The sequence below is a fragment of the Oncorhynchus gorbuscha genome, linkage group LG01 (assembly GCF_021184085.1).
Source record: "Oncorhynchus gorbuscha isolate QuinsamMale2020 ecotype Even-year linkage group LG01, OgorEven_v1.0, whole genome shotgun sequence".
In the NCBI taxonomy this organism is placed as follows: Eukaryota; Metazoa; Chordata; class Actinopteri; order Salmoniformes; family Salmonidae; genus Oncorhynchus; species Oncorhynchus gorbuscha.
The window spans coordinates 61462061-61482799 of NC_060173.1; the positions used below are offsets into that span (position 1 = coordinate 61462061).

The following is a 20739-nucleotide window of genomic DNA, read 5'->3' on the forward strand; positions in this document are numbered from 1 at the left end:
AATTATTTATTAGATTTATTTTTTATTTATTTTGTGTGTATTTTTCTTAAACTGCATTTTTGATTAAGGGCTTGTAAAGTAAGCATTTCACCTGTTGTATTTGGAGCATGTGACAAATACGTTTAGATTTTATTTGAATCTCTGCATTGCATCTGATGCAGGGAGGGATGTCTCATGGGTGTTTTCGAGAGCTCTTCCGATGACCCTGACTCTGACAGTGATACAGAGATGCTCCAGTGCAAAATAATGTGTTTGGGCATGTATCGTGTATGCAAGCCAATTATGATGTTTTGCAATATTGCTATTGTTGTGTATGAACGGAAGATTATCCCTGCTTCACATTGTATTTCATTAAATGAAATAAACTATTTTGGCTATTATCATTTCAACAGTGCCGAATCCACAACCATTGCCATCTGCGCCTGTGCCACCCCCACAGCGCCCAGACAGCCAACACCTGTAGGCCTGGTGGTTGTTGACTTTGTATTTCATTTTACATTTGACACCTGTTGTTACAATGACATGAAACGGTTTTGTTCCATGTTTCATTTATGTATTTTTAAACCATTAAAACAACAAAACAAAATAATCTGAATTTCAACAACAACAAAAATTATTACGGTCAGAAAATACAAAAATTTTCTTATTTTATTATTTACAGTCTATGCACATCTGAATCAACCAATAAAATGTCTGACTGATTACAATTTACATTTTGTGTCCTAAGGTTTCTTATCACTTTTTTAACATAACAAATGCATTAATTTAATATTTTATTATATATTATGGAATATTTACAATTGAAATATAAACAGTCAGACTGACCGTCATGGCCATTCTAGTAGCCATGGAATTCTGGCACTCCGAGTGTTAATTGCACTTTGGATGTTGTATCAATACAACCAGTTACTACAAAGATACAGGCACCCTTCCTAACCCGGTTGCCAGAGAGGAAAGAAACTGATCAGGGATTTCACCATGAGGCCCAGTGGTATAAAAATAAATGGAATAGAGCTAAGCACAGGCAAAATCCTAGAGGAAAGCCTGGTTCAGACTGCTTTCTAACAGACACTGGGAGACAAATTCACCTTTCAGCAGGACAATAACCTAAAACACAAGGCCAAATATACACTGGAGTTGGTTACCAAGACAACGTTGAATGTTCGTGAGTGACCTAGTTACAGTTATACATGATGTGGCCCTTTTCCCATGAAGACTACAGTAGATGTGTTTTCAACTGTCCAGCATCTGTGGAGTCATTGTCAACAGAAAAATGGGGGTGAGGTAATGAAGTGTGTGCGTAGTAGAGTAAGTGAAGTGGGATAGAAAGGTATCGAGTGATGGTGCAGTTGAGGCTGGATTGATAATAGTGTAGCAACTTTAACTCAACACCCAGTGACCTTGGCGTAACGGCTAAGGTGTTGGCTTGACAACTGCTGGACCTGGGTTTGAGTCTCGGTCAGGCTACCCCCTGAATTCACTTCATTGGTGTCAGAAGTGGGATGGTGTCTGTGAGGCCATCTGAGAGGTGTGAGGACATGGTATAAGACCAGTTTGGGGACACGTTCTACTGAAGGAAGGAAGGGGGTAATGTAGAGACTGTTTTCAAATGAAAAACAATACCTTGCTCTTGTTAAAGCTTTTAGGTTTATGACTGCAATCACAGATGATGAATTGGCGTCATTCGTTCAAGTTAATTTGGCTGACAATGCAAGATGCGACACGTTGCTATAATAACATATAACAGTTTATATCTAGTCTCTATCTAGTCTCACCCATAACTAGAAATTGTTGTATTTTATACACACTGATTCTCACTTTCACTTTTATTACTAGCCCAGAAATAAAGCTGAATGATTTTAGGTCCCCTGAGAAAACAGTAGAATGTCCTAGACAGGTCACATGGTCGGGAGTAACGGTTCCTGTCTGGGGGACAAAGGGTTACCTTCACCACCATCAGTTACAGAGAAGAGGAGTTAACATAGTATGATTATTATTGCTACTTGGGTTAACATAGTATGATTATTTGGTAGGGTAATATTTTTCCCAGCTGTGTGTGTCAAAGCGCTTGTATTGTAAAGTAGTAGCCTCTTTCTCTTTCGTTTGTACAAGGTTGGGCTTGTCACTCATCTTCCTCTAGTGGTGGATGCAGGTCTTGACAAAATATTAGAGGATTTAATGTTTTAGAAGTGATCATGCACCCAATCACCCGGTAGAGGACGTAACAATACCAGAAATTGTTGCACAAGCTTTTCAGACCTATTCAGATTTCAAAGATTGTAATTGATGTATAGGCTATATGGATACACATTGTCTTACCTTCGCTTTCTACGGATTTAAGGACGTTCTCATTTGAATTGAATTAAGACATATTGGAATTCATATTTTGGAGCTATACCACCCCGCGTTCGTCACATTGCTCTATCGTGCGCATTTTGTGAATACCATGAACCATGTACTATTTTATCCACCTCAGTAATTATGATACCGTTGGAAGTAACCTGGATGACAACACCTTTCACCTATTTTATCTTTCCTAAAACACCTTGTCGTGTGCGCGCCTCCTGCCGCTGCTGCGCGTGCTCCATTCTGTCACTCAGACAGCTGCAAGCTCGTGGCAATGCATCTTTCGAACGAGAGGGAGGGAGAACAGCAGCAGTCGTCTGGGCACTCAGCAAACTATAGCAGTTGTCTGGGTGACAGCTACCTCGGCTCGACAGTTTATGAGCGAGTAAAGAATGAGAAGAGAGTGGACAGCGCAGGAGACTCACCCTAAAAAAGTACGGTATTTGTGTTTGATCGAGTTTGTTAGCTAGCTAACGTTAGCTCGCTGCTTGTGTAGCGCGAGCGACCGCCAGTCGGGAGGCTTTGTGTCCTGCCTTTGTGACAATGATGCTATGAGTGTTCGCATTGTGGATAGTAAAATGACATAGCTAATGTACTGAGGCTAGCTAGCAATCTAATTTATGTCGCGCTAGATATGTAAAGAACAAACGCGTTGTTTGTCACGGAGGAAGTGTTTTCTTTTTGGAGCAGAACATGCTAGTTGTGGTTTCTCCTCCATCTAAGCTCTCTTGATTTTCTTGTCTTGATGACACAACACGTTGCTAGTTATCGGACTGGATGGAGTGAAGGAAGTTTCTGATGAACTACGTGGAGCCGATAGCGTTACCAGGCTTTGTGGAATCTAGCTCCGACTAGGATAAACTCCGTCAAGGACAAAACTTAAAAACATTTACATTATGAAACGCTCACCTTGTACCTATGTTTGTCCTCTGTATTTGCGAACCTTTTTTTGTTTGCTGAAAATCATAATTTTTTAATAAACGTTAATCAAGTACTACCACCTCCTGTTTCCTTTTTGAGATTACATTGCCACATGCGTATTTGCGCTGAGTTGCCATTTTAGTGCTACAGCAATGCGCATGCAGTCGTGGTTGTATTTGATTAACGTTTATTGAAAAAGTACGGATTTGAGAAAACAAAAGGCATGCAACTACAAAGGACAAACAGGTACAAGGTGGGCGTTAAGTAATCCTTTTTTTTGGTATTGACCTTGGGCGAACCAATGTAGCTAGATTCCACAATGCCCGTTCTCGGCTCCACGAAGTTGGTTTAATGTAATTACTTTTCCTTGGGTCCACATAGTACAAATACTGTACATGATAAAGTACAGAACAGTTATAGACAAAGACACCAACAAAATTAACATCTTAGAAAATGCATCATTTTAAATTGCCAATAAGTTATTGGAAAGACACCAAGAGACAACATACTATTTACACTTCATATGAACAGATTCTTATACAGTAACATTTTAACTTTGGAAAGAGGAGGTGCTTGTGATACAATATGTTTTATAAAGCTATACTTGCTTTTTACCTGAGTAACATCATGATGACATGGCTCTATATGTAACTGAGCAACGCGGGTACAGTGAAGAAACCCATCTTGGCATGTCTGGTGGGGTATATACAGTTGAAGTCAGATGTTTACATACACCATAGCCAAATGCGATTCCTGGCATTGAATCCGGATAAAAATCCCCTGTTTTAGGTCAGTTAGGATCACCACTCTATTTTAAGAATGTGAAATGTCAGAATAATAATAGAGCAAGTGATTTATATCATATTTTCATCTTTTATTTCTTTAAGCACATTCCCAGTGGGTCAGAAGTTTACATACACTCAATTAGTATTTGGTAGCATTGCATTTAAATTGTTTAACTTGGGTCAAACGTTTCAGGCAGCCTTCCACAAGCTTCACACAATAAGTTTGGTGAATTTTGGCCCATTCCTCCTGACAGAGCTGATGTAAACTGAGTCTGGTTTGTAGGCCTCCTTGCTCGCACACACTTTTTCAGTTCTGCCTGCACATTTTCTATAGGATTGAGGTGAGGGCTTCGTGATGGCCACTCCAATACCTGGGCTTTGTTGTCCTTAAGCCATTTTGCCACAACTTTGGAAGTGTGTTTAGGGTCATTGTCCATTTGGAAGACCCATTTACGACCAAGTTTTAACTTCTTGACTGATGTCTTGATGTTGCTTCTGTAACCGATATGAAATGGCTAGCTAGTTAGCGGTGGTGCACGCTAATAGCTTTTCAATCGGTGACGTCACTCGCTTTGAGACCTTGAAGTAGTGGTTCCCCTTGCTCTGCAAGGGCCGTGGCTTTTGTGGAGCGATGGGTAATGATGCTTCGTGGGTGTCAGTTGTTGATGTGTGCAGAGGGTCCCTGGTTTGAGCCCGGGTAGGGGTGAGGGGACGGACTAAAGTTAAACTGTTACACTTCAATATATCCACATTTCATTTCCTTATGATGCCATGACATTTTCAGGAATTTTCCAAGCTGTTTAAAGGCACAGTCAACTTAGTGTTTGTACACTTCTGACCCACTGGAATTGTGATACAGTGAATTATAAGTGAGGTAATGTCTGTAAACAATTGTGGAAAAATTGCTTGTCACGCACAAAATAATGTCTTAACCGATGTGCCAAAACTAAAAGTTTGTTAACAAGAAATTTGTGGAGTGGTTGAAAAACGAGTTTGAATGAATGACTCCAACCTAAGTGTATCTAAACTTTCAACTTCAACTGTTTGTCTGGCGTATTTAAATTAAATATACAAGTGGTTAGGCATTTTCAATTCGCAAATATCTCTTAAAAAGACTAGAACTAGTACATTTGTTGATGTTTTGTGTGTGCTGTTAAGGGCAATGCGTGCTGCTTTGTTTTGAGCCAGCTGCAGCTTTGCTAGGTCTTTCTTTGTGGTACTTGACATTTAACCAGACAGTAATCAAGATGGAACAAGATCAGAGCCTGAACAACTAGCACAGTTGGTCTTTGTGTCAAATGCAGAACATATTTGTATAAGACATGCCTCTCCCCATCTTCACAAGAACTTAGTCAGTTATAGTCAAGCCATATTGACAATCTGTTACTCCTATGAGATCAACGTGTTCAATGGTAATACCCTTTATGCACAACTCCAGTTGAGGTCTAGGTCAAAAAATGCTTTGAACCAATTACAGTGCTTTTGGTTTTAGATATATTTAAGACCAGTTTATTGTTATTTACCCATTCGGACACTGACTAATTCCTTCCTATGAGTCTCAGTGAGCTCATTGGCTAGATGCTAGAATGTATGCACACATGACTGTAAGTCGCTTTGGATAAAAGCGTCTGCTAAATGGCATATATTATTATTATTATATTAGTGTGTAGTGTGCAATCATCCGCATGCTTGGGTTGACCCCAGTTAGTCGACTGATCAATTGTTTGGTCGTTGGACTGTTGGTCGACCGAGATTGTTTTAGTCGAGCAGTAGCATATATATTTGCGCCCATCTCAGTGAACTAATCCATTGCGGAGGCCTAGACTAAAAGCCAATTTATGCATAATCAGAAAATGTGGTCGAAGGCGCCATATGGAGATTGTGGAGCCTCTAGAGGCATGCAGAAACTAAATCGCGCTCCATACCGTATCGCCATGCGCCTCCCAACAGTTTTAACAATGCGGGGGGCTCTGTATACCTCCACATTGACATGATTTGTTGATGGTAGGTGGGGGCGGTACATCCTGTATCAATACAAACTCACTTCCTTGACAGCTCTGCACTTCTCTGTGAAGCCAAGAGGTATGAATGCCCTGACTTCTACTGAGCCCATGTTACCATAAATGCTGCATGGCCAATGCAGACGTCGGATTGACCAGGCACTTCTCTCTCCAGAATGCGCTCTCTCACGCCAATTGGTGCACATTCATTGTTTCATGACTTTATTGTGTGAATATTTTGTTTGATTGTTAGTGTTCAGTGCCTCCGGGAAAGTATTCAGACCCCTTGCCCTTTTCCACATTTTGTTACGTTACAGCCTTATTCTAAAATGGATTAGATTTGTTTTTTCCCCTCATCAATCGACACACACTACCCCACAATGACATAGCAAACACAGGGTTAACAAAATAATAATTGAAATATCACATTTATATAAGTATTCAGACCCTTTACTCAGTACTTGGTTGAAGCACCTTTGGCAGTGATTACTGCATCAACTCTTTTTGGGTATGACGCTACAAGCTTGGCAAGCTTCTCCCATTCTTCTCTGCAGATCCTCTCAAGCTCTGTCAGGTTGGATAGGTAGTGTTTATTGCACAGCTATTTTCAGGTCTCTCCAGAGATGTTCGATCGGGTTCAAGTCCGGGCTCTGACTGGGAAACTCGAGGACAATTAGAGACTTGTCCCGAAGCCACTCCTGCATTTTCTTGGCTGTGCTTAGGGTCGTTGTCCTGTTGGAAGGTGAACCTTCACCCCAGTCTGAGGTTCTGAGCGCTCTGGAGCAGGTTTTCATTAAGGCTCTTTGCTCTGTTCATCCTTCCCTTGATCCTGACAAATCTCCCAGTCCCTGCTGCTGAAAAACATCCCCACACCATGCTTCACTGTAGGGATGGTGCCAGGTTTCCTCTAAACATGACACTTGGCATTCTGGCCAAAGAGTTCAATCTTGGTTTCATCAGATCAGAGTTTGTTTCTCATGGTCTGAGAGTCTTTAGGTGCCTTTTGGCAAACTCCAAGCAGGCTTTTCCCGTCTGGTCACTCTAGAATAAAGGCCCGATTGATGGAGTGCTGCAGAAGATGAGTGTCCTTCTGGAATGTTCTCCCATCTCCACAGAGGAGCTCTATCAGAATGACCATCGGGTTCTTGGTCACCTCCCTGACCAAGGCCCTTCTCCCCCTATTGCTCAGTTTGGCCGTGCGGCCAGCTCTAGGAATAGTCTTGGTGGTTCCAAACTTCCATCTATTTAAGAATGATGGAGGCCACTGTATTGTTGGGGATCTTTAATGCTGCCTCGGAGCACTACGGACAATTACTTCGACCTCATGGTTTGGTTTTTACTCCGACCTGCTCTGTCAATTGTTGTCAATGTTTTTTCACTTTGTCATTATTGGGTTTTGTGTGTACATTGCTGAGGATTTTTTAGTTAATCCATTTTAGAATAATGCTAATGTGGAAAATGTCAAGCGGTCTGAATATTTTCCAAAGGCACTGTATATCAATACCCCATTACATATCACAAGTAGGACATTTACAGTTAATTACTATAATTTTTAATCTACAATGTTTGTTACTTAGGTTATGGTAACTTATTTTAATGCATTCAATATTATTATTCCAGTCTTCACGTTCTCATTGTCACCAAGCAAACTTAAGTCTGTTTTTACACCCATTGAGGATTTTAGTAGTTCCTCAATGTATTTGAATTTTTTTTTCAGCTCTCTCACTTTCGATAACCTCTGTGTGAAAGGGAAAAATGTCATTCTCTGATCAGGTGGAAACGTCATAAAATAGGCCTAACTGATTTACTTTTTTATCATTTTGGGTGCTGGTACTGTTTTATATTTAGGTGCAGGAGTTCCACAATACTTTTGAGCTCATATTCTATAAGCAGAACAGGAGCTCAAGCAGTAGAACATTTGAGGTGCTGAGCTCTTGCCCAAGTCCAACACTGCTTCTTACCTCTTACTCATATAGCCTACAGCAGTGTCTGTCCTGAGCTCACTGGCACGGGAAACTGAGGACCCTTAATATTTTATACAATGTTGCAAGTTTGCTAACACACACTTCAGGCTAAACCCAAGTTAATAGTTGATACAATGTTTCAAGTTCGTTGCAGACAGGCCATGTGTAGCCAATGTGATTCATATGACATATATATATATATATATATATAAATATATATATATATATAAATTTATATATATATATATATAAATATTTTTTATGCAGGATATTCTGTATCTGCCGGCTGCAATGTTTTTATTTGTTGGCTTTGTGGGCTATTTTTACATAGTTGGCAATGGCAATATAATACTTAGTTGGTGATAGACATTCTAAATTAATTTGTTTACGAAAACCATAACTGGCACTCAGATCGGTAGAAATTAAGATAAATTGGCATTCCACATTAGAAAGGATGCTGCATCCTGTTATGTTGTTTTCCTTCTGGTTATCTAAATCTCTTGCTCCCTCTTGAGGCATGTCTTATTTTATTAAACCGTAAGCATCAGACAAGCTCAATGCATATAGTTTATTTTATTAAAACATGTGGTGTGTGTCTGTCTATATATGAGAAAGAAGAGAGAACAGACTTTCGGTCTGACCTACAGACCTACAGCATATGTAGGCATTTTAACTTTTTGTAAGACTTGGAAAATCACTTGTAAAAATAGAGAAGAGTAACGGCCCAAGGCAACTGCCCTGATTGTTACCTCATTGTACATACTGTGGCGGTTTCGGCGCCAATAACTTTGTAAGGCAGGCTTTACACACAGAAATAATACACCGGTTTAACCCATCAGGCTTAGGCAGTGTTTCTGATATAGAAAACTCAAAAGTAGGGAGGTGAGTTCCACCATCAAAGTCCTGCAATAAGGGCTAAGACTCTAATATATTAAACTCTACATAGTTGTGTTTTGTGGATGTCACTGAGTAGGTTGATAGCCCATTTCATGGGTGCACAATCCATAGGTTAGGCTTTACATTGCATATAAATAAGTAGGCTATGCCCCCAATGTAAATCTGATTTCAAAATAATTTTTGGGTGAGGCCAAAGTTTTGCTGAAATTATATAACATTTCAACTTTGTTTATCATTATCTGGTCCAATTGTGGCATGATTCCGCTATTTTTATCCGTTCATCAGTTTCAATGAGTGACTTTTATTTTGAAAGCAAACAGCCTGAGCAACAATAGTGGAATCGGCAAACGTTGTTTACAACACACTGGTTTGAAATGAGCTCTTTACCCTACCAACGTCAACAATTCCAATCCATCAATGGACTGTACTGTGGGCTACAGCTAGCAAGACTAGTGCTCATAACAAAGATATTGGTAAAAAATAAACTGAAAGCCAAACTTTGTGAGTGATCTTCGGTTGTCTATAAATGGCCTTGGATCTTGTCATTGTGTGTGACTGTGAGTCAAGAGTATCTCTGCTATTATTAGCCATACTCTGCCTGTTTTCATTCTGTTGAACCTGAGCTGAAGACCAGCACAGGAAACGGATGTGTTTTTTTGAGTGGTTGGTGAATGGGCTTACTTCCTTTAGCATTTGACAAAGGTGGTGGGGAGGGCTGAATCAAGTGGAAAAGCAGCCCTAGACGTACCAAAAAAGAAACTATTTTGTCATCCTACATTCTATCATAAACTTAAAATGATTGGGTTACTTGCCTTTTTTTAAATATACATTTGTTTTGTTGTGATGGGTGTAATTGAGTGCATCTGCCTAAATAAGTGGGATTGTATGGGTGTAAGCCAGCATCCTGCTCATACCAGCCTCCTTTTAACACATGCACACACATCAGACACTCACCGTAGATGCTTCCGTCTCGAGAAGTAGGCCACTAACCGGCCTGTATGTCATGTCTTGCCTGTGGCGCTTCTACTACACTAGAGGCATCTCACTGGAGTACCCTTATTCATATTTATGGGAAAGGGAGGGCCTTCAGACTGGGCTAATATGAGCTGTCTCCCGTCTGGGGCAGTTGTGTGTGTGTGTGTGTGTGTGTGTGTGTGTGTGTGTGTGTGTGTGTGTGTGTGTGTGTGTGTGTGTGTGTGTGTGTGTGTGTGTGTGTGTGTGTGTGTGTGTGTGAGAATAAATAAATAATGGACACCAGTCAGAGGATCTCTGTTTGTCAATTACTACCACAGTGTTATTATTCACCACAGATGTGAGCAGGGCCTAAAATTAACACCTGCCAAAAGCAGCATTTTTGGGGGCATTGGGTAAGTGACATGGTAAGATGTTTTTTTTTTTTACCAGGCAAGTCAGTTAAGAACAAATTCTTATTTTCAATGATGGCCTAGGAACAGTGGGTTAACTGCCTGTTCAGGGGCAGAACGACAGATTTGTAAATGTTTAGCTCGGGGGTTTGAACTTGCAACCTTCCGGTTACTAGTCCAACGCTCTTAACCACTAGGCTACCCTGCCGCCCCAGTTTCACTAGCCACGTTGGTGGATGGTCAGGGCTCCACAGTGCGAGCATTTCACTCGCATTTGTGAATTAATGTTGAGTATGAACACATTTATAGTAAAATAAATGCTGCAGTACCTATTTTCAAAAGCATTTCTGCCGTTTGTTTCATAGCTTGTAAATTCAGTCTAAACTACGAATCCAATATAAGCATCCAATAAGTAGCTTATACAGTATGTCTACCTGACATATGTTGGAAGACAAGTTTGAGGAAAAAAAAAATAGGATACAAATTCTTACAAAAATTCAGCCCCCGATTTGCACATTTTCTGTAGAATGACCCATAAGCTATCCCACCTCGCGCTGCAACATGACAAGGCATCAGCTACTCTTCCTGGGGTCAAGCAAAATTAAGGCAGTTATACCATTTAAAAATAGAAATAAACATTACAATCACAACAGACTTCACAACACTTCCACATATCTACAACACAACATCCATGTGTGTGTATGCATGTCTGTGCCTATGTTTGTTGCTTCACAGACCCCACTGTTCCATAAGGTGTATTTTTATCTTTAAAAATTTATCTAATTTTACTGCTTGCATGAGTTACTTGATGTGGAATAGAGTTCCATGTAGTCATGGCTCTGTAGTACTGTGCGCCTCCCATAGTCTGTTCTGGACTGTGAAGAGGCCTCTGGTGGCGTGTCTTGTGGTGTATGCATGAGTGTCCAATAGAGGTCGACCGATTAATCGGAATGGCTGATTAATTAGGGCCGACTTCAAGTTTTCATAACAATCGATAATCAGCATTTTTGGACACTGATTGTGGCCGATTACATTGCACTCCACGAGGAGCCTGCATGGCAGGCTGACTACCTGTTACATGAGTGCAGCAAAAAGCCAAGGTAAGTTTAGCTAGCTAGCTAGCTAGCTAGCTAGCATTAAACTTATCTTGTAAAAAAAACAATCAATCTTAAAATAATCACTAGTTAACTACACATGGTTGATTATATTACTAGTTTATCTAGCTTGTCCTGCTTGCATATAATCGATGCGGTGCCTGTTAATTTCTCATCGAATCACAGCCTACTTCGCCAAATGGGTGATGATTTAACAAGCGCACTTGTGAAAAAAGCACTGTCGTTGCACCAATGTGTCCCTAACCATAAACATCACTGCCTTTCTTTAAAATCAATACACAAGTATATATTTTTAAACCTGCATGTTTAGTTAATACTGCCTGCTAACATGAATTTATTTTAATTAGGGAAATTGTCAATTTATTCCTAACAAAGACTGTAATTAATTTGCCAGAATTGTACATAATTATGACATAATTTTGAAGGTTGTGCAATGTAACAGCAATATTTAGACTTAGGGATGCCACCCGTTCGATGCAATACAGACCGGTTTAGTATTTCACTGAAAGAATAAACATTTTGTTTTCGGAATTCCAGATTTGACCGTATTAATGACCTAAGGCTTCTATTTCTGTGTGTTATTATGTTACAATTAAGTCTATGATTTGATAGAGCAGTCTGACTGAGCGGTGGTAGGCAGCAGCAGGCTCGTAAGCATTCATTCAAACAGCATTTTCGTGCGTTTGCCAGTAGCTCTTCGCTGTGCTTCAAGCATTGAGCTGTTTGACTTCAAGCCTATCAACTCCCGAGATTAGGCTGGTGTAACCGATGTGAATTGGCTAGCTAGTTAGCGGGGTGCGCGTTTCAGTCGGTGATGTCACTCGCTCTGAGACCTTGAAGTAGTTATTCCCCTTGCTCTGCAAGGCCTGCGGCTTTTGTGGAGCGATGGGTAACAATGCTTCGAGGGTAGCTGTTGATGTGTTCCTGGTTCAAGCCAAGGTAGGAGCGAGGAGAGGGATGGAAGCTATACTGTTACACTTGCAATACTATAGTGCCTATAAGAGCACCCAATAGTCTAAGATATATGAAATACAAATGGTATAGAGAGAAATAATTCTATAATTCCTATAACCACAACCCAAAACTTCTTACCTGGGAATATTGAACACTCATGTTAAAAGGAACCACAAGCTTTCATATGTTCTGAGCAAGGAAATTAAACGTTACTTTTTTTACATGGCACATATTGCACTTTTACTTTCTACAACACTTTTTAATTTTGCATTATTTAAACCAAATTGATAATGTTTCATTTATTTGAGGCTAAATTGATTTTATTGATGTATTATATTAAGTTAAAATAAGTGTTCATTCAGTATTGTTGTAATTGTCATTATTACCAATAAATACATTTAAAAAATCGTCAGACAAATCGTTATCCGCTTTTTTTGGACCTCCAATTATCAGTATCGGCGTTGAAAAAAATCATAATTGGTCGTCCTCTAGTGTCCAAGCTGTAACAGTAGTTCAGACAGCTCAGTGCATTCAACATGTAAATACCTCTCACAAATACAAGTGTGATGAAGTTAATCTTTCCTCCACTTTGACACAGGAGAGATTGACATGCCTATTATTAGGGTCAATAACGTAAACTCAGTGTAACGCTCATTCCTTCGACGATAAACTCAAATCTGACCATCACCCCTAGTGAGACAAAACCGCAACTCGTTAGTGAAGAGCTCTTTTTTTCCAGTCCTGACTGCTCTGTGTCTATGGGCTTGTGCCCATAGGCGACATTGTTGCCGGTGATGTCTGGTGTGGACGTGCCTTACAACAGGCCTACAAGCCCTCAGTCCAGCCTCTCTGACTATTGAGGACAGTCTGATCACTGGTGGAGGGATTGTGCGTTCCTGGTGTAACTCGGGCAGTTGTTGTTGCCATCCTGTACCTGTCCCGCAGGTGTGATGGTCGGATGTACCGATCCTGTGCAGGTGTTGTTACACGTGGTCTGCCAGTTGCGCAGCAACTGAATCCTGGTCTCGACAGTCTGAATGTTCCTTGGTGACAACACCAGGCTCCAGAGCATCAACGCTGTAAAACAGGAAATAACAAAACAATTAAGACATTACAACCTTGATCAACATCAATTCACCTCCCAAGTTTAGATAAGAAGAATAACCTCATGCCATGAAAATGATATTCGCCTGACGTGCTGGTACTGCGGCAGTGGCCTGAAGTACGGAGTCAGGTGTTACCGCCAGCCATGGCATTCCACCAGCACTGTACCATCCTCCAGTCCAACCAGCTGTGGGATGTTGACCCCTGTCACAGTGCTGTCCTTCACAACACCAGCAATCTCAGTGTTCACTCTGGTCTTTTTGAAGCGCTGCTTGATGAAGCTGAAGCACCAGTCAGTCGGGGGCAAACTCTGTGTGGCCTTTAATTAGGAAATGAAGGTCCAGACTGTGGCGGCGCTTGTGCATGGTCCACCAGGCACAATACCAGAGCACATTCTTGTTTTGGCCACTGCAGTTATCACAATTCAGTTCCACACTTGTTTCCCCAACTCTGTAGTTGTTTAAGAAATGTTGCATGTAGTTGACGACTGTGGCACTGCCTTTCCTGGAAGACATACTTTCATCAGTCAAGTAGTTGACTTGTTGTGGTATTCCGTCACAGCTGACACTAAACGAGCTACACTTGCGATGAGATAAAAAGTAGATGGGTCCTGGCTGCATAGGGTCAGAAGGATAGTGCACCTGCAAACATCAAAATATCATTAAGTTAATGAAAATGTAACGTAAAACAGTTAAAAAAAAATGCAACATCAGGTAAGTTTCATTGACCTACAAATGTGCCACTTAAACAACTACAGAAATATCATATTGGAAACTGGAAGTTAAATGGATGACACACGTGTACCTCTGGAAAATACAGAAGTAAGGGTGAGATCAACAAAAGTAGTGCCAATCATGGAGGTCCAATTTAAATATTTATCCTGGTAATAATATTGCATTATCTTCTGCGTAGTTGTTGAAGTTCACCACTCGCTGCAAGTCCTCATGCTTCAGGTATAACCTTTGTTTGCTTGGGCCATCTCTCTTTTTGATGGGAGGCATTAGACCATTGACCTTGTATGACTGGTGGAGGAGAGTCAGGCGTGTGCTACTGATGCTGAAATACAAATTCCATATGTTTCGGCATTATTATACAATAGATCACAGTCAGACACACCTGGCTAACTTGATGGGTCATGTAATCATCTGACGAAAGTGGAGTCTTTTTTTTGTTGTTTCGACATGCTAACTAAACAATGAACCATAATCCAAATCCATAGAGTACTAGCAATAAAAAACGATTGTCATAGCTACCTAAAGTTAACCAAATAGGTTCAATGTTAGCTAGATAACATTAGGCGTTAACTAGCAATGCGAAATTGCATTCTGAGAACATTACTACACACAGATCCTAATGTTAGCTTGCGAGCCAGCCATTTAACGGTAGCTAGCTAGAAAGGCAGGGCAGATGGATGTAGGTCTATAACAGTTTGAGTCTAGTGTCTCCCCCTTTGAAGAGGGGTTTGACCGCGGCAGCTTTCCAATCTTTGGGGATCTCAGACAATACGAAAGAGAGGCTGAATAGGCAAGTAATAGGGGTTGCAACAATTTCGGGGGATACTTTTTGAAAGAGAGGTTCCAGATTGTCTAGCCCAGCTGATTTGTAGGGATCTAGATTTTTACAGCTCAGAACATCAGCTGTCTGAATTTGGGTGAAGGGGGGGGGCAGAGGTGTATTTAGAGGGCAAGTTGGTCAAGATGATATCTAAGGGGTTGCCAATGATTACGGATTTAGGGTTGTACCTGGTGGTTCCTTGATAATTTGGCATCTAGCTAGATTGTAGGACGGCCAGAGTGTTAAGCATGTCCCAGTTTAGATCACCTAACAGTACGAACTCTGAAGATAGATGGGGGGTTCAATCAGTTCACATATGGTGTCCAGGGCACAGCTGGGGGCTGAAGGGGGTCTATAACAAACGGCAACAGTGAGAGACTTGTTTCTGGAAAGGTGGATTTTTAAAAGTAGAAGCTTGAATTGTTTGAGCACAGACCTGGATAGTATCTGCAGGCTATCTCTGCAGTAGTTTGCGACTCTGCCCCCTTTGGCAGTTCTATCTTGTCGGAAAATGTTATTGTTAGGGATGGGAATTTCAGGGTTTTTGGTGACCTTCCTAAGCCAGGATTGTGCTAAAGCAGTGAATAAAACAAACTTAGGGAGGAGGGTTCTAATGTTAACATGCATGAAACCAAGGCTTTTTTACAGTTGCAGAAGTCAACAAATGAGAGTGCCTGGGGAATGAGAGTGGAGCTAGGAGCTACAGGGCCTGGGTAAACCTCTACATCACCAGAGGAGGAGGATAATAAGGGTACGGCTAAAGGCTATAAGAACTCGTCGTCTAGTGCTTTCAGAACAGAGAGTGAAAGGAGCAGATTTCTGGTCACGGAAGAATAGATTCAAGGCATAATGTACAGACAAGGGTATGGTAGGATTTGAATGCGGTGGAGGTAAACCTAGGCATTGAGTGACGATGAGAGGTTTTGTCTCTCGAGGCACCATTTAAGCCAGGTGAGGTCACCGCATGTGTGGGGGGGTGGAACAAAGGAGCTAACTAAGTCATATTGATAAGGGCTGGAGACATTTACATTACATTTAAGTCATTTAGCAGACGCTCTTATCCAGAGCGACTTACAAATTGGTGCATTCACCTTATGACATCCAGTGGGACAGTCACTTAACAATAGTGCATCTAAAACTTAGGGGGGGTGGGGTAGAGGGATTACTTAACCTATCCTAGGTATTCCTTAAAGAGGTGGGGTTTCAGGTGTCTCCGGAAGGTGGTGATTGACTCCGCTGTCCTGGCGTCGTGAGGGAGTTTGTTCCACCATTGGGGGGGCCAGGGCAGCGAACAGTTTTGACTGGGCTGAGCGGGAGCTGTACTTCCTCAGTGGTAGGGAGGCGAGCAGGCCAGAGGTGGATGAACGCAGTGCCCTTGTTTGGGTGTAGGGCCTGATCAGAGCCTGGAGGTACTGAGGTGCCGTTCCCCTCACAGCTCCGTAGGCAAGCACCATGGTCTTGTAGCGGATGCGAGCTTCAACTGGAAGCCAGTGGAGAGAACGGAGGAGCGGGGTGACGTGAGAGAACTTGGGAAGGTTGAACACCAGACGGGCTGCGGCGTTCTGGATGAGTTGAAGGGGTTTAATGGCACAGGCAGGGAGCCCAGCCAACAGCGAGTTGCAGTAATCCAGACGGGAGATGACAAGTGCCTGGATTAGGACCTGCGCCGCTTCCTGTGTGAGGCAGGGTCGTACTCTGCGGATGTTGTAGAGCATGAACCTACAGGAACGGGCCACCGCCTTGATGTTAGTAGAGAACGACAGGGTGTTGTCCAGGATCACGCCAAGGTTCTTGGCGCTCTGGGAGGAGGACACAATGGAGTTGTCGACCGTGATGGCGAGATCATGGAACGGGCAGTCCTTCCCCGGGAGGAAGAGCAGCTCCGTCTTGCCGAGGTTCAGCTTGAGGTGGTGATCCGTCATCCACACTGATATGTCTGCCAGACATGCAGAGATGCGATTCGCCACCTGGTCATCAGAAGGGGGAAAGGAGAAGATTAATTGTGTGTCGTCTGCATAGCAATGATAAGAGAGACCATGTGAGGTTATGACAGAGCCAAGTGACTTGGTGTATAGCGAGAATAGGAGAGGGCCAAGAACAGAGCCCTGGGGGACACCAGTGGTGAGGAGACAGATTCTCGCCACGCCACCTGGTAGGAGCGACCTGTCAGGTAGGACGCAATCCAAGCGTGGGCCGCGCCGGAGATGCCCAACTCGGAGAGGGTGGAGAGGAGGATCTGATGGTTCACAGTATCGAAGGCAGCCGATAGATCTAGAAGGATGAGAGCAGAGGAGAGAGAGTTAGCTTTAGCAGTGCGGAGCGCCTCCGTGATACAGAGGAGAGCAGTCTCAGTTGAATGACTAGTCTTGAAACCTGACTGATTTGGATCAAGAAGGTCATTCAGAGAGAGATAGCGGGAGAGCTGGCCAAGGACGGCACGTTCAAGAGTTTTGGAGAGAAAAGAAAGAAGGGATACTGGTCTGTAATTGTTGACATCGGAGGGATCGAGTGTAGGTTTTTTCAGAAGGGGTGCAACTCTCGCTCTCTTGAAGACGGAAGGGACGTAGCCAACGGTCAGGGATGAGTTGATGAGCGAGGTGAGGTAAGGGAGAAGGTCTCCGGAAATGGTCTGGAGAAGAGAGGAGGGGATAGGGTCAAGCGGGCAGGTTGTTGGGCGGCCGGCCGTCACAAGACGCGAGATTTCATCTGGAGAGAGAGGGGAGAAAGAGGTCAGAGCACAGGGTAGGGCAGTGTGAGCAGAACCAACGGTGTCGTTTGACTTAGCAAACGAGGATCGGATGTCGTCGACCTTCTTTTCAAAATGGTTGACGAAGTCATCTGCAGAGAGGGAGGAGGGGGGAGGGGGCGGAGGATTCAGGAGGGAGGAGAAGGTGGCAAAGAGCTTCCTGGGGTTAGAGGCAGATGCTTGGAATTTAGCGTGGTAGAAAGTGGCTTTAGCAGCAGAGACAGAGGAGGAAAATGTAGAGAGGAGGGAGTGAAAGGATGCCAGGTCCGCAGGGAGGCGAGTTTTCCTCCATTTCCGCTCGGCTGCCCGGAGCCCTGTTCTGTGAGCTCGCAATGAGTCATCGAGCCACGGAGCGGGAGGGGAGGACCGAGCCGGCCTGGAGGATAGGGGACATAGAGAGTCAAGGGATGCAGAGAGGGAGGAGGAGGGTTGAGGAGGCAGAATCAGGAGATAGGTGGGAGAAGGTTTGAGCGGAGGGAAGAGATGATAGGATGGAAGAGGAGAGAGTAGCGGGGGAGAGAGAGCGAAGGTTGGGACGGCGCGATACCATCCGAGTAGGGGCAGTGTGGGAGGTGTTGGATGAGAGCGAGAGGGAAAAGGATACAAGGCAGTGGTCGGAGACTTGGAGGGGAGTTGCAATGAGGTTAGTGGAAGAACAGCATCTAGTAAAGATGAGGTCGAGCGTATTGCCTGCCTTGTGAGTAGGGGGGAAGGTGAGAGGGTGAGGTCAAAAGAGGAGAGGAGTGGAAAGAAGGAGGCAGAGAGGAAAGAGTCAAAGGTAGACAAAGGAGGTTAAAGTCGCCCAGAACTGTGAGAGGTGAGCCGTCCTCAGGAAAGGAGCTTATCAAGGCATCAAGCTCATTGATGAACTCTCCGAGGGAACCTGGAGGGCGATAAATGATAAGGATGTTAAGCTTGAAAGGGCTAGTAACTGTGACAGCATGGAATTCAAAGGAGGCGATAGACAGATGGGTAAGGGGAGAAAGAGAGAATGACCACTTGGGAGAGATGAGGATCCCGGTGCCACCACCCCGCTGACCAGACGCTCTCGGGGTGTGCGAGAACACGTGGGCGGATGAAGAGAGAGCAGTAGGAGTAGCAGTGTTGTCTGTGGTGATCCATGTTTCCGTCAGTGCCAAGAAGTCGAGGGACTGGAGGGAGGCATAGGCTGAGATGAACTCTGCCTTGTTGACCGCAGATTGGCAGTTCCAGAGGCTACCGGAGACCTGGAACTCCACGTGGGTCGTGCGCGCTGGGACCACCAGAGTAGGGTGGCCGCGGCCACGCGGTGTGGAGCGTTTGTATGGTCTGTGCAGAGAGGAGAGAACAGGGATGAACAGACACATAGTTGACAGGCTACAGAAGAGGCTACGCTAATGCAAAGGAGATTGGAATGACAAGTGGACTAAACGTCTCGAATGTTCAGAAAGTTAAGCTACATAGCAATAATCTTATTGACTAAAATGATTAAAATGATACAGTACTGCTGAAGTAGGCCAGCTGGCAGTGGGTGCGTTGTTGACACTACACTAATCAAGTCGTTCCGTTGAGTGTAATAGTTTCTGCAGTGTTGCTATTCGGGGGCTAGCAGGCTAGCTAGCAGTGTTGTTTACGTTACGTTGCGTTAAAAGAACGACAATAGATGGCTAGCGAACCTAGAAAATCGCTCTAGACTACACAATTATCTTTGATACAAAGACGGCTATGTAGCTAGCTAAGTAGCTAGCTACGATCAAACAAATCAAACCGTTGTACTGTAATGAAATGAAGTGAAAAAGTGATACAACCTGTGAATGCGACCGGGTAGTTGAGTTCTATACAGAAGACGTTGGCTAGCTGTTGGCTAGCTGTTGGCTAGCTAGCAGAGTTGGCTAGCTAGCAGAGTCACCTACGTTAAGGACGACAAATAGCTGGCTAGCTAACCTCGGTAAATTAAGATAATCACTCTAAGACTACACACTCTAAACCTAAACAACACAATTATCTTGGATACGATGATACGATGATACGAAGACAGCAAAGACAGCTATGTAGGTAGCTGACACTAAACTAATCAAGTCGTTCAGTTGAGTGTAATAGTAATAGTTTCTCAGTGCAGCTAATCAGTGGACGTTAGCTAGCTGGCTAGTGAAGACTACGTTAGGACGGCGAAATACGATAATTACGCAATTATCTTTGATACAAAGACGGCTATGTAGCTAGCTGAGAAGAAATTGCTAAGATAAGACAAATCAAACCGTTGTGATATAATGAAATATAATGAAAAAGTTATACTACCCGTTGGAGCGACGTGCAGATGTGCAGATGCGACCACTCGCTCCAACCGGAACCGAAAAAGAAAAAAAAACTCAACAATGAAATAAGACAATCACTAACCAAAACAGCAATAGACAAAGGATATTGACATTAGGGAGAGGCATGTGTTGCTGAATGATCATAGGGTCCAGTGAGTAGCTAGGCGAACTGGAGACATGGCGATTCAGACAGCTAGCGGGCCGGAGCTAGCAGATAGGCCTTCAGGGGACGTCGCAAAGGAAGAGCCTGTTGAAACCTCCTCGGGCGGTTAAGTCGGCAGACCAGTCGTGTTGTATCGGCGGGGCACCATTTCGGCAGATAGCAGCTATCTAGCTTCGATGATCCCGTGTAAAGGTTCAGAGCTTGCTGTAGGAATCCGGAGATGTGGTAGAGGAAAAGCAGTCCGATATGCTCTGGGTTGATATCGTGCTGTAAGAATTGACCATGCTGATGTCAGAGTTAACGGTGATGACTGCTAGCAGTGGCTAACTGATTACTAGTTAGTAGCTAGTTAGCTGGCTAGCTTCTGGTGGGGGTCTGGTTCTAAAGTGTAAAAACAAATATCTGTACCACATTGGGTGAGGCGGATTGCAGGAGAGTGTCCAGTCCGTAGATGGAAATTGAGATAAAAAAAATATATACGAGGAAAAAGATGTATACATGGGACGGGACGGGACAAGACAGACAGACGTCA

At 43.2% G+C, this 20739-nt stretch overlaps 1 protein-coding gene across 4 annotated transcripts in view; it reads left to right on the forward strand.

Annotated features, from left to right (window-relative positions):
- Window positions 1-2602: 2602 nt before the first annotated feature.
- Window positions 2603-20739, forward strand: part of si:dkeyp-19e1.3 (extensin) — a 94477-nt gene continuing 76340 nt past the window's right edge. For 3 of the 4 annotated variants that reach the window (XM_046357988.1, XM_046357981.1, XM_046357967.1), the window contains exon 1: window positions 2603-2780. The gene's annotated coding sequence lies outside the window, so the exon portion shown is untranslated. Of the gene's footprint in view, window positions 2781-3440; window positions 3521-20739 lie in introns of those variants that run through there. The other variant, XM_046357975.1, reaches the window with a different exon arrangement.